At 37.9% G+C, this 13,713-nt stretch overlaps 2 protein-coding genes across 5 annotated transcripts in view; both read right to left on the minus strand.

Annotated features, from left to right (window-relative positions):
- Positions 1 to 13,713, minus strand: part of LOC126368190 (equilibrative nucleoside transporter 3) — a 418,002-nt gene that overhangs the window by 363,970 nt on the left and 40,319 nt on the right. Inside the window, exon 8 of one of the 3 annotated variants that reach the window (XR_007566552.1) lies at positions 1,120 to 1,140. The exons of the other annotated variants lie outside the window; for them this stretch is intronic. The gene's annotated coding sequence lies outside the window, so the exon portion shown is untranslated. Of the gene's footprint in view, positions 1 to 1,119; positions 1,141 to 13,713 lie in introns of those variants that run through there. 3 annotated transcript variants of the gene reach the window in all.
- Positions 1 to 13,713, minus strand: part of LOC126368171 (ATP-binding cassette sub-family G member 1) — a 53,646-nt gene that overhangs the window by 31,014 nt on the left and 8,919 nt on the right. The window lies entirely within an intron of this gene.

Consider the following 13,713-nt stretch of genomic DNA (forward strand, 5'->3'; position numbering starts at 1 on the left):
CAAAGAAACGTTTTTTGTCACCTTTAGATCTGTCTTTATTTAGTAATCAGAATTTCATAATTTATCTTGAACGTATACACGACCCAATTGTCATAATTATCTTATAAAGTCAAAAGTAGAGACAGAAAATGCTACACCGAGAAAAGCGTGGCTCTTAAGTGACTTAAGCATAGAATAAAAAAAAATAGATAAGTACTAGGTATAGTACAGTCATGAGCAATATAATGTACCCACTTTAAGACTCTGTCGCACTAACCATGTTAGGTTAGTTATTTGACATTTAGTGAGACTTACAGTTCAATTTGTCAAAAAAGTTAATGTGACATGGTACCAAAGTGTATACATAATTATTAATGCTCGTGACCGTACGTTAGTTCTCCGCCCCGCACCGATTCGTATCGGTCGCAGACGTCGCCCCCTCTGGGTCTTACTTTGCGCTTTGGTCTTAAATTGACAGTAAGCGGCTGAGGAGTAAAAGAGAGAGGGGGCGGACTAAGTCTCGCTCGCACTTACGTAAGGCACACGTTAAGAGTTAGATTTGAGTATGGAGTGTGTTTTAAGCTAATGATTTTTTTATGCGTATCTAAAAAATATTATCTCAATCCAAATATAGGTTGATCGAGAGTTGAAAACTCTCAGCATGTCATGGGAGCAAGCTGCAGAGACTGCAAAAGATCGCGAGGAGTGGAAATCTGTTATTCGATACCTACATCCTATCAGGGGACCTCTTCTTATCGTGTGGGTTGTGAATTGGAATACCAGCCCCATCAACCCTGGTGTCAGGGTTACTATTGAGCGGCCAAAGGCCCCTGGCATGGCTCATGTAACGACTACATACTTACATCAGTAAGTAGTAACCGGGACCAACGGCTTAACGTACCTTCCGAAGCACGGATCATCTTAATGTCCTAACCAAACTAGGGATCACAACATGATTTTTGTGATATGTCCCCACCGGGATTCGAACCCGGGACCTCCGTCATGTTGGAGCACATATCTAATCTCCAAATCGACTTTTACGACATGCTGTAACAAAGAGACTGTTTATACTAAAATTCTTGGTAGGTACCTTTATCTCTAAGTTTGAAGATATCGGTGCTAATTCCTGTAAATACCATCTAATTTTATTTTAAGTTATATCTGTCATTTTCTTATCCGCCGAAAAGGAAAGGGACGGGTAATTGACAAGCATAAAATTTATGGAACACACGTCAATTTTAAGCACAAATCTAAACCAACCGTCTAAAAATTTTACATCAGTCAATAACCCGACACATTCATTTACTCATTCTTCCTAAAATTAAGAGCTGTGAATCATCCGTCCCTTTCCTTTTCGACGGATATGAAAATGACGGATATAACTTAAAATAAAATTAGGCGGTGTCTGCAGGAATCGGGGCCATCGTCAGTTTAACCGCGTTTAATTTTTTTTACTTGTATAATTAGATAAGCGATCGAAACCAGTTTTAAATAACCTCAAATGAAAGAATACAAGGAAAAACCACGTTTATTTAATCTATGTATAGTCTAATAGAAGCGTAGTAACATTTCATTATTATATTTGTGAACGATATTTAATTAATCACCTATTTTGGATAATTAAAGCGACAGAACGCTTAAATTTCGAATATTCGAGAACGTATTTGAATTATTTTATTCAAAATCTCAAAGGCATTAATCAATTTCTCGAGGAGGGTGGAATTAAAGTAGCTCCATCCTAATGCTACTCACTGAGTGGAAAGGGACTCCCCGAATTCTCACAAGGACAGATTCTCAAAAAGGACAGATATAGTACAAAGAGAAATAAACTTTATAGAGCGGTCTTCTTCTTATCGTGTGGGTTGTGAGGTGGAGTACCAACCTCATCAACCCTGGTGTCAGGGTTATTACTGAGCCATCAAAGGCCCCCGACTTGGCTCATGTAACGACTACATACTTACATCAGTAACTAGTAACCGGGACCAACGGATTAACGTGCCTTCCGAAGCACGGATCATCTTACTTTCGGACAATCAGGTGATCAGCCTGTAATGTGCTAACCAAACTAGGGATCACAAAGTGATTTTTGTGATATGTCCCCATCGGGATTCGAACTCGGGGCCTCCGGATCGTGAGCCCAACGCTCAACCACGAAGCTGTTATAGAGAGGTACTTGGTAGAGTAAGTATGCTTCATACCTCCTACTGATTGAGACAAAGCTCGTGTCCGGCAAAGATGTATTATGCTGTTTATGTTATGTATGTTAGAGCTAATTTCGCACTTATTATTATACTTAGTGAACTTTGCCTGCTCAAAATGGATTACAGGCGTTTATGTTTCCTTCAAAACACTTTATATCTAACTTTTAAATGCGAAGTACCAAGGACTGGAACCGCTTGCCAATGGCCCCGATTCCTGGAGACACCGCCTAATTTTATTTTATGTTATATCCGTCATTTTCATATCCGTCGAAAAGGAAAGGGACGGATGATTCACAGCTCTTAATTTTAGGAAGAATGAGTAAATTAATGTGTCGGGTTATTGACTGACGTAAAATTTTTAGACGGTTGGTTTAGATTTGTGCTTAAAATTGACGTGTGTTCCATAAATTTTATGCTTGTCGATTACCCGTCCCTTTCCTTTTCGGCGGATAAGAAAATGACAGATATAACTTAAAATAAAATTAGATGGTATTTACAGGAATTAGCACCAATGGCTGTGTTTCCAAAACATTAATCTTGGATTCTTCAAGGCTAGGTTGGATAGGAGTGTCCCACTTTAAGCCACATCGCCACTTACTAACAGATGAGATTGTGGTCAAACGCGAAACTAGTTATCCGAATACGGTGAAGCAAAAAGGAGGGTTATGTGTTTGACCACTATGTATAGCTGTGATCGTATGCCAATCTGTCCTATGAGTTCGCTTACTACGACATCCGACCATCACTAAATAAATCTAATACGTACCTATTGAATTAAAATAGATATATTCAAGTTCAAAAATATCTTTATTCAGTAGGTAACATAGTTACACTTTGAATCGTCAATTTTCACATAACGAACGTCTCATTCGCCTAAAACTACTGCAGCTAATCACAACCTGTATATAGCCGGGGAAAAGAAGCTGCAAGAAAAACCTCGGCACAGGGCCCTAGACGTTCTTTTCGAAAAATATAATAATATATAATATATATATGTACGTTCACGAATACTAATATGTATACACTTTGACACCATACATTCAAATTAACTTTTTTGACAAATTAAACCGTAAGTCTCATTAAATGTCAAATATGATAGTGCGACAGGGTTCTAAAGTGAGTACATGATATTGCTCATGACTGTATATAAAAAATGTCTGTATATAATATAAATAATTAGTCATATATTTCGTATAACAAAAAGACAGTCGGTGTGTAACGACACTGTATAACCGATATTGCACTTTATTTGAACAGCCATAGCATCTTAATTTGAGGGAACGAACTTATACTTATACTACCTACATAACTTATTGTATGCATATTTACTTATTTACAAGTTTTACACACGGTTCGGACTCTTTTGTAGAAAAACTCCTTAGCGAATGCAAGTCTATTTGTTTTTAGGATGTCAGTGTAACTGGTCTATTTTTGATATATTTATGTATGTACAGTCATGAGCAATATAATGTACCCACTTTAGGACTCTGTCGCACTAACATATTTGACATTTAGTGAGACTTACAATTCAATTAGTCAAAAAAGTTAATGTGACATGGTACCAAAGTGTATACATATTAATGCTCGTGACCGTAGGTAAGAATTTTGATGAAATATTTTCTTCCTAAATTCTATTTAGCTTTAGTTATTTAAATATTTTTTTAATAAAAAAAATCCTAGAATATTCTAGAAATATAACAAGTAAACAATGGATTGTCAGTCAAGTACGACAAGATGGCAACAGTTGAGTAATTCTCGGAACAAAGGAAACTGTTTATTATTCCGCAAGACGACAAGTTGTGCTGTGTAATGGAAAGCTACTACTGGGCGCGTTGTGTATATAATATTCAAACGATTGTAGGTTATGTGTGAATCATCTGTGTACCTACCTAAAAAAATACCTGCAAATCACTACATAGTATAAAAGTCGATTTTTCTGTCCCTATATCCCTATGTACGCTTAAATCTTTAAAACTACGCAACGGATTTTGATACGGTTTTTTTTTTAATAGATAGAGTGATTCAAGAGGAACGTTTATATGTATAATAACATCCATTAAGTAATGGAGAAATACTGTTTTTTTTTTGAGGTTTTTAATGTGATGTCGTAAAATGATTTCATTTTTTCGTCAGCATGGCACCCGAGCGAAGCCGGGGCGGGTCGCTAGTTCGCGTAATATACCTGATTGACCAAAAACTAAGATGATACCGTGCTTGAGAGGTATATTAAAAAAACACCTCCACCATCCCGCAGTGGAGCAGCGTGATGAGTGTTGGAAACATTAAAATATTAACTGGCAATAGATTCTTACCAATAAAATAAGTGGTTACACATAAGTTTTATATGGCAATACTGCCCTACCAGAGCTTGACGAGACACGCATATTTGCAATATTTCTCTTCTTAGTCCACCCCTCTTCCCAGTTAAGCTGGTGTCGGGTCTCCTTACACGTCTGCGCCAGAGAACTCTGTTCTGACTTGTCTCTGTCCTCAGATTTTCCAATCGAATCTCTTTCTGCATATTTGACCACCAGGTAGAAGGCGGTCGGCCTCTTCCACGCGGTCGATCAGGTATGTTTAAGGCCTTCTTGACGGAATGGTCGTCTTCGCATCTCAAGATATGCTCGTACCATCGCAACCGGCTTTCTTTCACTTTTTCACAATCGATGCAACCATAAATATTTGTAATATTTCTAAACGAAACATTCTAAAAACTCAATAAAACAAACAGTGATTTTCACCAAAATGGAGTTTAAGTTATCACCATCGCCACCACCACGGCACGACAGGAGACACCTCCACTTACAGTACGCCAAGAGCCGTACAATGATACCCCCTCCGGCTGACTGAGGGGAAGCCTGTGCCCAACAGTAGAATGTATATAGGCTGTTTATGTTTTATGTATGTTTATGTAATTGTAATGAGAAAGATTTGAGGTTATGAATGTCAATCATAAAAACTGATGACGTCAAAGTTACCGCTTACGCTCAAGTTTTTTTTTAACTAATGCATGAACATAACCGGCTGTTTTTATGACGTTGTTTAAGCATGGAGATTTAAGATTAAATATTTCCACTTTTTTTAAAAGGTTGGATGGTAATAAGTTTTAACATCGCGTCCTTCTATCTAACCCAAGACGTGTTAGTTACAATATTAGGTTGAATTAATGGAAAATTAAAAGAAAAAAAACAGCTAGTACCTAGTTTAGTCAAAGGCATAGAAAGGGTTAGGACATTGCAGGCTGATCACTCGATAGTCCGAAAGTAAGATGATCTGAGCTTCGGAAGGCACGTTAAGACGTTGGTTCCGGTACGTAGTCAGTACATGAGGCATGTCAGGGGCCTCTGGCGGCTCGTCGATGACATCAGGGTTGATGGGGTTGGTATATACGTCACAACCCACGCGATAGATAGAAAGAAAGAAAGAAAGAAAGAAAGAAAGAAAGAAAGAAAGAAAGAAAGAAAGAAAGAAAGAAAGAAAGAAAGTAACGTTAATTATATACAGTCACTACAGTAACAAATATAAAACAAAACACAACTTACAATCAAAACACGTAATAAAAACAACTTACACAAGAGAGTACAAATCTTCATATCGTGTGGGTTGTGAGGTGGAATACCAACCTCATCAACCCCGGTGTCAGGGTTATTACTGAGCCGCCAAATCCCCTGACATGGCTCATGTAACGACTACGTACTTACATCAGTAAGTAGTAACCGGGGACCAACGGCTTAACGTGCCTTCCGAAGCACAGATAATCTTACTTTCGGACAATCAGGTGATCAGCCTGTAATGTCCTAACCAAACTAGGGATCACAAAGTGATTTTTGTGATATGTCCCCACCGGGATTCGAACCTGGGGCCTCCGGATCGTGAGCCCAACGCTTAACCACTGGACCACGGAGGCCGCTATGTTAGTGTACAAATAAATAGACAGTAAACATTAAAGCAAATTGTAATTGAGTATAGAAGAAAACCATAAACGTATTTGATACCAGTATATTGGCCCCGATTCCTGCAAACACCGCCTAATTTTATTTTAAGTTATATCCGTCATTTTCATATCCGTCGAAAAGGAAAGGGACGGATGATACACAGCTCTTAATTTTAGGAAGAATGAGTAAATGAATGTGTCGGGTTATTGACTGATGTAAAATTTTTAGACGGTTGGTTTAGATTTGTGCTTAAAATTGACGTGTGTTCCATAAATTTTATGCTTGTCAATTACCCGTCCCTTTCCTTTTCGGCGGATAAGAAAATGACAGATATAACTTAAAATAAAATTAGATGGTATTTACAGGAATTAGCACCATTGTATCCTTTATAAATCTAATTATTTACACATTAGAACGTACGATTAAGTCATATAAGGAAATTAAATAAAAACCTTCTTTACAGCTTCACCAGTTCAAAGATTAAAAAGCGCTTGAATCAAGGTAAAATTCAAGTTTGTTAATATTGTTTATTTTTTTAATCTCTGTGTGCCCTCTGTCAATGAACTTTTACAACAGACGGGCTGCTTACCTGTAATATTATTTTTATTTATTTTAATGTTACTTTATACCTAAAAGTAACACCAACAGAACTGAAAGTTCATTCAAAAATTTGGCCGTTTGGCTCTATTATATATTATACCTATTGCCTCATAGTTAAATTACATACATACATAAACGCCTACTTCCTACTATGGTAAGCAGAGGCAAATGTTGCTTGCAATTTGGATCAGATACATATAAAATTATGGTTCTACCCATAGGAATGGTAGGCTGAATGAAACAACGCAAGTTTGTGTGAAAGAGAGAGCGAGGAGTGAGCGAGAGAGAGAGGAAAATTGCAGAATGACAGGGAAATGGCGGACGGTTGTTTAAATAAGAGAAAACGTAGAAGACTATAAAATGTTTTTAAATAAACAAAGTTAAAGAAATAATAATCGTTTCCTTCATGCCTCTCATGGGGCTCGTCCGGGATGGGCAAGTATTGCTTCATGCATATGTCTGTAATCCATGAAATTAAAAGGTTAAACGAAGGCAAATCTGCACAGCGCCATCTATATTATTATTGGGGAAGAAACCTGGAATGTCCCTCATTGAATTTCGCTCGACCTAGGTATAATTTTTCGAGCTCTATATGGTGAGACCAACAAGGAAGACATAAGAAGATTCCTCTTCATACGCATGCCTTGACACTTGTCTTGCCAGTCGCCATTAACATTAAGTTCCGGTACGAACAAAAACACTTAAGGATAAAACTTGAGTTTCAAGTATAATTACTGAGAGAGGTTTTCTTGTTAAACAATTTATATAAATACGGGGGCTATGCATCTACTAGGTATATAGGGTGTTAGTGACATCGTAATGTCATGATTTCGTTTATTTTTAATTTATTTGATTGGACACTCTAGTTTACCCATAACAAAAAATAGTAGTTTTTATTAGTTTTGAACTGGCAACAATTTTGAGTGGTGGAAAAGGTAGAGAAGGGTGAAGACCGGTCAGTTAGGCAGTCAGTTAGTTCCGAACACTTGAGCTGGAAGGTTGTGAAAACTAAGTTTCAAATCTATACTTTTGCGACGGAAAATTCCTCTTGATATCAACTCAGAATCATGGTCTAACTGAATTATCCCTCAAAGTTTTCGTTACGATGTCACTGACACCCTGTATAGGTTGATCTCTATCTCTATAGAGATCAAATATGAAAAAAGTCGGTCAAGTGTGAGTCTGACTCGCGCACCGAGGATTCCGTACAAATTGCTATCTGGTCATTTATCAAACCCTGAGGCCAACCATCAACAACCACTTAGGGCCAGAGTGCTCATCAAAACAAACTCGAGGGGTTTGCGTATAAGGGTTTCGTTTTTCCTTTTGAGGTTCGGAACCCTACAAATTAAAAACCGTTGTCAGCGTGGAATATAGTACACAGAGAATAAGTATATATAGAGTAGAAAGAATAACATAACATAAACAGCCTATATACGTCCCACTGCTGAGCACAGGCCTTCCCTCGCCGAGTATAAAGCAGCAGAGTAGAAAGAATATGTATTTTTTATTGGATTGATCTGGCCAAGAAATTAATCAAGCCAAGTAGTGAATTCCGGCCAAGAAGAGAAACGGAAGCAAGTCTACAATATGTCACCTCTTATAAAAATGTAGGTACCTAAATAAGGGAGGAAACATCATAGAAGGGAAGCTACAAGGAAAGAGTGGAAGGGGAAGACCAAGAAGAGCTTACATGGAACAGATTAAAGAGAAGGCGAACGTCGTGTCTTATAAGGAAATGAAGGAATTGGTCTTTGATAGACAAGAATGGAGTATGCTACACCAACAAGAGCGTGGCTCTTAAATTAGTGATGTAATAAGGGATTGAGATAACCCCAGACCTGTTTGAGATCCGTTCCAGATGACTCATTTCTTTTAATTATTTATCGATTTGGCAACAATTTCGTGATAACTAATACCTGTTCTTATCACAAGATTAGCATTAATTCTCAAGGAGGATGTTACAACAATGTATTGCAGTTGTTACAGCAATGTATAACACAATACGTTGAAAATGTTGAAATCATAATCGATAAGTTCCGATTGTTGTTGATAATAGTATTTTTATTACACAATGCTTAGGTTAAATACGTTTTATTACTTTGCTATAGTTTTATTGCTCTTTAAAACAATATTAAGTGATGAAGTCATTCTTTCCTCGTGATTTTGAACCAGCCACCGCGGCACAGCATGCGCGCATCGCACGCGAATTATATCGAGGGCTTCAACCATACGACGTTTATTTGCGTATATAGCAGTCACTGAGTTTATTGGTCGAAGCAGTAGATATAATTCGCGCCGCACGCGACGCGGTTACTGTGTCATGGTGCAGATAGAGTTAAATAAAATAATAATTAAAACAAATGACACGATAAATTCGTCTATCGACTATTCTAAACTCTTTAAAAAATCCATAAGTAAACCCAAAATGTCTATGTCTATAAGTGTGTTTAATTATCTACCTGAACAGTTACGTTGTCTTACACTGCAAATGTTGTGTGCACCTATAATTGGCTTATGTAACAGTCTAATTCCTGATGAAGCTTTTATTTAATGTTTTATTATATAAGCTGCTATAAGCTTATAACATGATACTTAAATGTACATAAGAAATAAAATTAAATGTACAAAGTCTTATGTACATTTAAGTATCATTTATGAAATAAATACACACATTTAAAATACTTAACAATGGTTTGTCGACAAATACAATTAAGGCGATACATCATCCCCATTTGCACATTTTCTGTCTTCTTCTCCTATCGTGTGGGTTACGTATGAGGTGAATTACCAACCTCATCAACCCTGGTGTCAGGGTTATTATTAAGCCACCGAAGACCCCTAACATGACTCGCGCAACGACTACGTGCTTACATCAGTAAGTAGTAACCGGGACCAACGGCTTAACGTGCCATCCGAAGCACGAATCATCTTACTTTCAGACAATATGGTGAGTAGGGTGATCTTCTAAGTAGTCTTCTTCTTATCGTGTCGATTGTGAGGTGGAATACCAGCCTCATCAACCCTGGTGTCAAGGTTACTATTGAGCCGCCAAAGGCCCCTGAGATGGCTCATGTAACGACTACTTACTTACAACAGTAAGTAGTAACCGGGATCAACGGCTGAACGTGCTTTGCGAAGCATGGATCATCTAACTTCGGACAATCTGGTGATCAGCCAGTAATGTCAGTACTAAGTAGTAATAATAAAGGAAATCTGCGTCTATATACGACATTGTATCAGCTGCTTACTCATGGCAGTAGAAACTAAAATAGACATGTTATTAACGAGATTTCAACTCCTGATGCAAGTCGTGCCACCTAAGGAACTTTGCTCCATTGTTAACATGTTAGGGACGTCTACCTTCCCTAGAGTTAAGGAGTTAACATAAGTGTAGTTTTTAACCCCCAACGCAAAAGCGACGGGGTGTTATAAGTTTGCCGTGTCTGTGTGTGTGTCTGTCTGTGGCATCGCAACTCCCAAACGGATGATCCGATTTTAATGCGGTTTTTTTTGTTTGAAAGGTATATCAGTCCAGAGTGTTCTTAACTATGTGTGGTGGAAATCGGTTCAGGTCTTCAAGGTCATCAGGTCGTTTGTTAAGTGTGATAGGAATGTTGCAAGCTCATTTTGCTTGCAAGCATATGTGGGCTAAATTATTTTTTTGGTTTTTATTGGGTTTAACATTTTTAACCTTTTGTCATAATAATTGAGTACTTTTTCTGGTCGGGGGTTTTTAAATTTTTAGTTTTCACTAACACAGTTGGCTCTACCATTATAGACAGCGATGCGACTCACGACCACGTTGATCTAACAGAAAACTTGGTGAGCTGTGTCGCGATGGACGTACAGTCATGAGCAATATAATGTACCCACTTTAAGACTCTGTCGCACTAACATATTTGACATTTAGTGAGACTTACAGTTCAATTTGTCAAAAAAGTTAATGTGACGTGGTACCAAAGTGTATACATATTAATGCTCGTGACCGTACCACTGACTACCCCAGTTGAACTATGTCAGTCGTGATTTAGATACTCACTCGAGTACTTACTTTTTTACTTGTCTTTACTCGGGTTTACTTTTTCAGACTCTAAAGCTTACAACGCCTTATAAATACCAGTAGACTGACTACCCCAGTTAGAATACAGTCGTGAGCTTATTGGGCAAGTACAAAACTCGGCTAACAAGCTGGCCACACTCGGCTGCACAGAGGAAGGAGCGATTGCGCCCGCGCACAGACACGCGCCGTATCATTACTGCTTCCTCGGCCGCTGCCCACTCGATCACGTCATCGGGAACTAGCGAGCATTGACCAGTGGTTAATCAATTTTGGAGTGTAATGTTCACGCCACCTTCGCGTATACTGCCCGTCGGGGGGTGAGGGGGGGGGTTGTAATGACCCTGGAATCATCATACTACGATCGTGACGCAGCGCTTTTGCTTCCTCCATCCTGTTCTGTCTTCATGCATGCTCGCCAGTTTAGAGTAAGTGCTCTTGCTGGCCTGTCCTTTTTTTTCTATTGCACGATCTCATTCAACATTTCACAACCACCGACTTGCTTCACAAACGGGGAGCGCGGATTCGAACCCCGGTAACGTGCAACAATGAGTTATTAATTTATCTCAAGTACAGTATTCACTAACAGTTGACTCGATACACATACTCGCGTGAAGAGGAGCTCGGTGGCGCAGCGGTAAACGCGCTCGGTCTGCGATTGTTGAAGTTAAGCAACTTTCGCAAATGCCGGTCATAGGATGGGTGACCACAAAAAAAAAGTTTTCATCTCGAGCTCCTCCGTGCTTCGGAAGGCACGTTAAGCCGTTGGTCCCGGCAGCATTAGCAGTCGTTAATAACCACCAATCCGCACTGGGCCCGCGTGGTGGTTTAAGGCCCGATCTCCCTATCCATCCATAGGGAAGGCCCGTGCCCCAGCAGTGGGGACGTTAATGGGCTGGTGATGATGACATACTCGCTTGGATACTTAGATGATTGACGTACCTCTGAATACCCCAATTGGGATATAGCCGTGAGCTTATATTAGTCTTTACAATTACAAACTATTCAATAAGACAAAAACAATCCAAAGAAAAGAAGTGTTTGTGTTATAATTTTAAATGTTTTAATTATTCGTAATTTTAAGCGACAAATTGTATAAATTATTAAGTGATTAGAAAAAATAAATTTACGTCTATATTTTGTGTCCATTGTGCTCAATAAAGTATTTTATTTATCCAAAGAATGTACTATTTAATGTTACCATAGACAAACAATGATATAACGAAGTACTCTTTAATGAGCGAATAATGAAACAAGACTCAATAATTACCTTTTTACTCTTATTACGAAATGTCTTGACAGGATGGTATTACGTGTAACCTAACAATTACACACGAGGCGACAATGGAAATTGCACGCTGGATGTAAGTATCACTTACATACTTGCACTGTACAATTATTTTCTATAGTCTTGCAACATTCTAAGGTAGTCATCTAAACGAGGCATTTCAGTACACAGCCAGACACGCAGTTCTATAACATGACGCGTGTATCCCTAACGGCCTCCGTGGTCCAGTGGTTTGAGCGTTTGGCTCACGATACGGAGGTCCCGGGTTCAAATCCCGGTGGGGACAAATCACATACATAGTTTGGTTAGGACATTACAGGCTGATCACCTGATTGTCCGAAAGTAAGATGATCCGTGCTTCGGGAGGCACGTTAAGCCGTTGGTCCCGGTTACTAGTTACTGACGCAAGTAGTAGTCGTTACATGAGCCAAGTCAGGAGCCGTTGGCGGTTCAATAGTAACCCTGACACCAGGGTTGATGGGGTTGGTAATCCACCTCACAACCCACACGATAGAAGAAGACGCCTGTATCCCAAAGTGGATAGGCAGAAGTTTAGTATACACTACATTACCACTCGTTGCTAGTAATGTTTCACTCCGTTAACTCCCATGTAACAGGGCGAGCCTAATGCCATTTTACAACTTAGTCAAATCAGATATTTTTTACGAAACGTAATTGCGAAATTTTCTATCGAATTCGTAAGGAAATACTATTCAATTCAATTCAATTCAAATTCAATTCAAATAATTTATTTTCAGACCATCATAACGTCCATAGAAAAAATAAATAAATAATAATAAACAATAAATAAGTACAAAAATTGTTAAAAAGTAAAAACTACAAATACATAAAAATTTTAAACTTGAAATTAAAATTAAAAATCAAGATTAAAATTAACGTCACAATCAAAATTAAAATCATAATCAAAAAAATAAACAAAAAATAAACATAAAATCAATATTAACTTAGATAGGAGAAATGAAAATCAAAATTATGAATACAAACAAGATTTTTTTTCTTTAAGAACTATGTGACGTCATCAATAAAATTGGTCATTCATCGTACTCATTGTTACTTAATTAAAAACCAACAAGTAAAACGAGATTTGTGATCATCTCAGACTAGCTTCTATTTCTGTAATAGCATTTTATAATTTATCTTTGACCCAGTCAAATACCGTATTACTTATCGCAATCGCTCAGTTGCATTACTGTTTGTATCTATCGTTGTAGAATCGCTATGATGAAGTAAAAACGTCTAACCTTGGTGGCTAGACCAAGGGTATTGCGTTGCGTGAACTAAAGAGAAATAATTACACTCGAACTCATAAAGATAAATGCCTATTCTCGGGTCCAGAGAGTACCTACACTACTTAACTATAACTACAGAACGTCACCTTATAGAACAGAATATACAGGATGTTAGTGACATCGTAACGAATACTGAGGGCGATGATTCCGATCATGATTCTGAGTTAATATCAAGTGGAATTTTCCGTCAAAAAATTAATGCTTTTTTTGTTTTTTTTTATTGTATTTTTTATTCTTATTGTATATTCTGTTCTATAAATTGACGTTGTGTAGTTATATCGTCGATTTATAGTCAAAACCACGTAAACGTGTTTTTGAAAAATGACATAAGAATGTGATA

The sequence above is a fragment of the Pectinophora gossypiella genome, chromosome 7 (assembly GCF_024362695.1).
Source record: "Pectinophora gossypiella chromosome 7, ilPecGoss1.1, whole genome shotgun sequence".
NCBI lineage: Eukaryota > Metazoa > Arthropoda > Insecta > Lepidoptera > Gelechiidae > Pectinophora > Pectinophora gossypiella.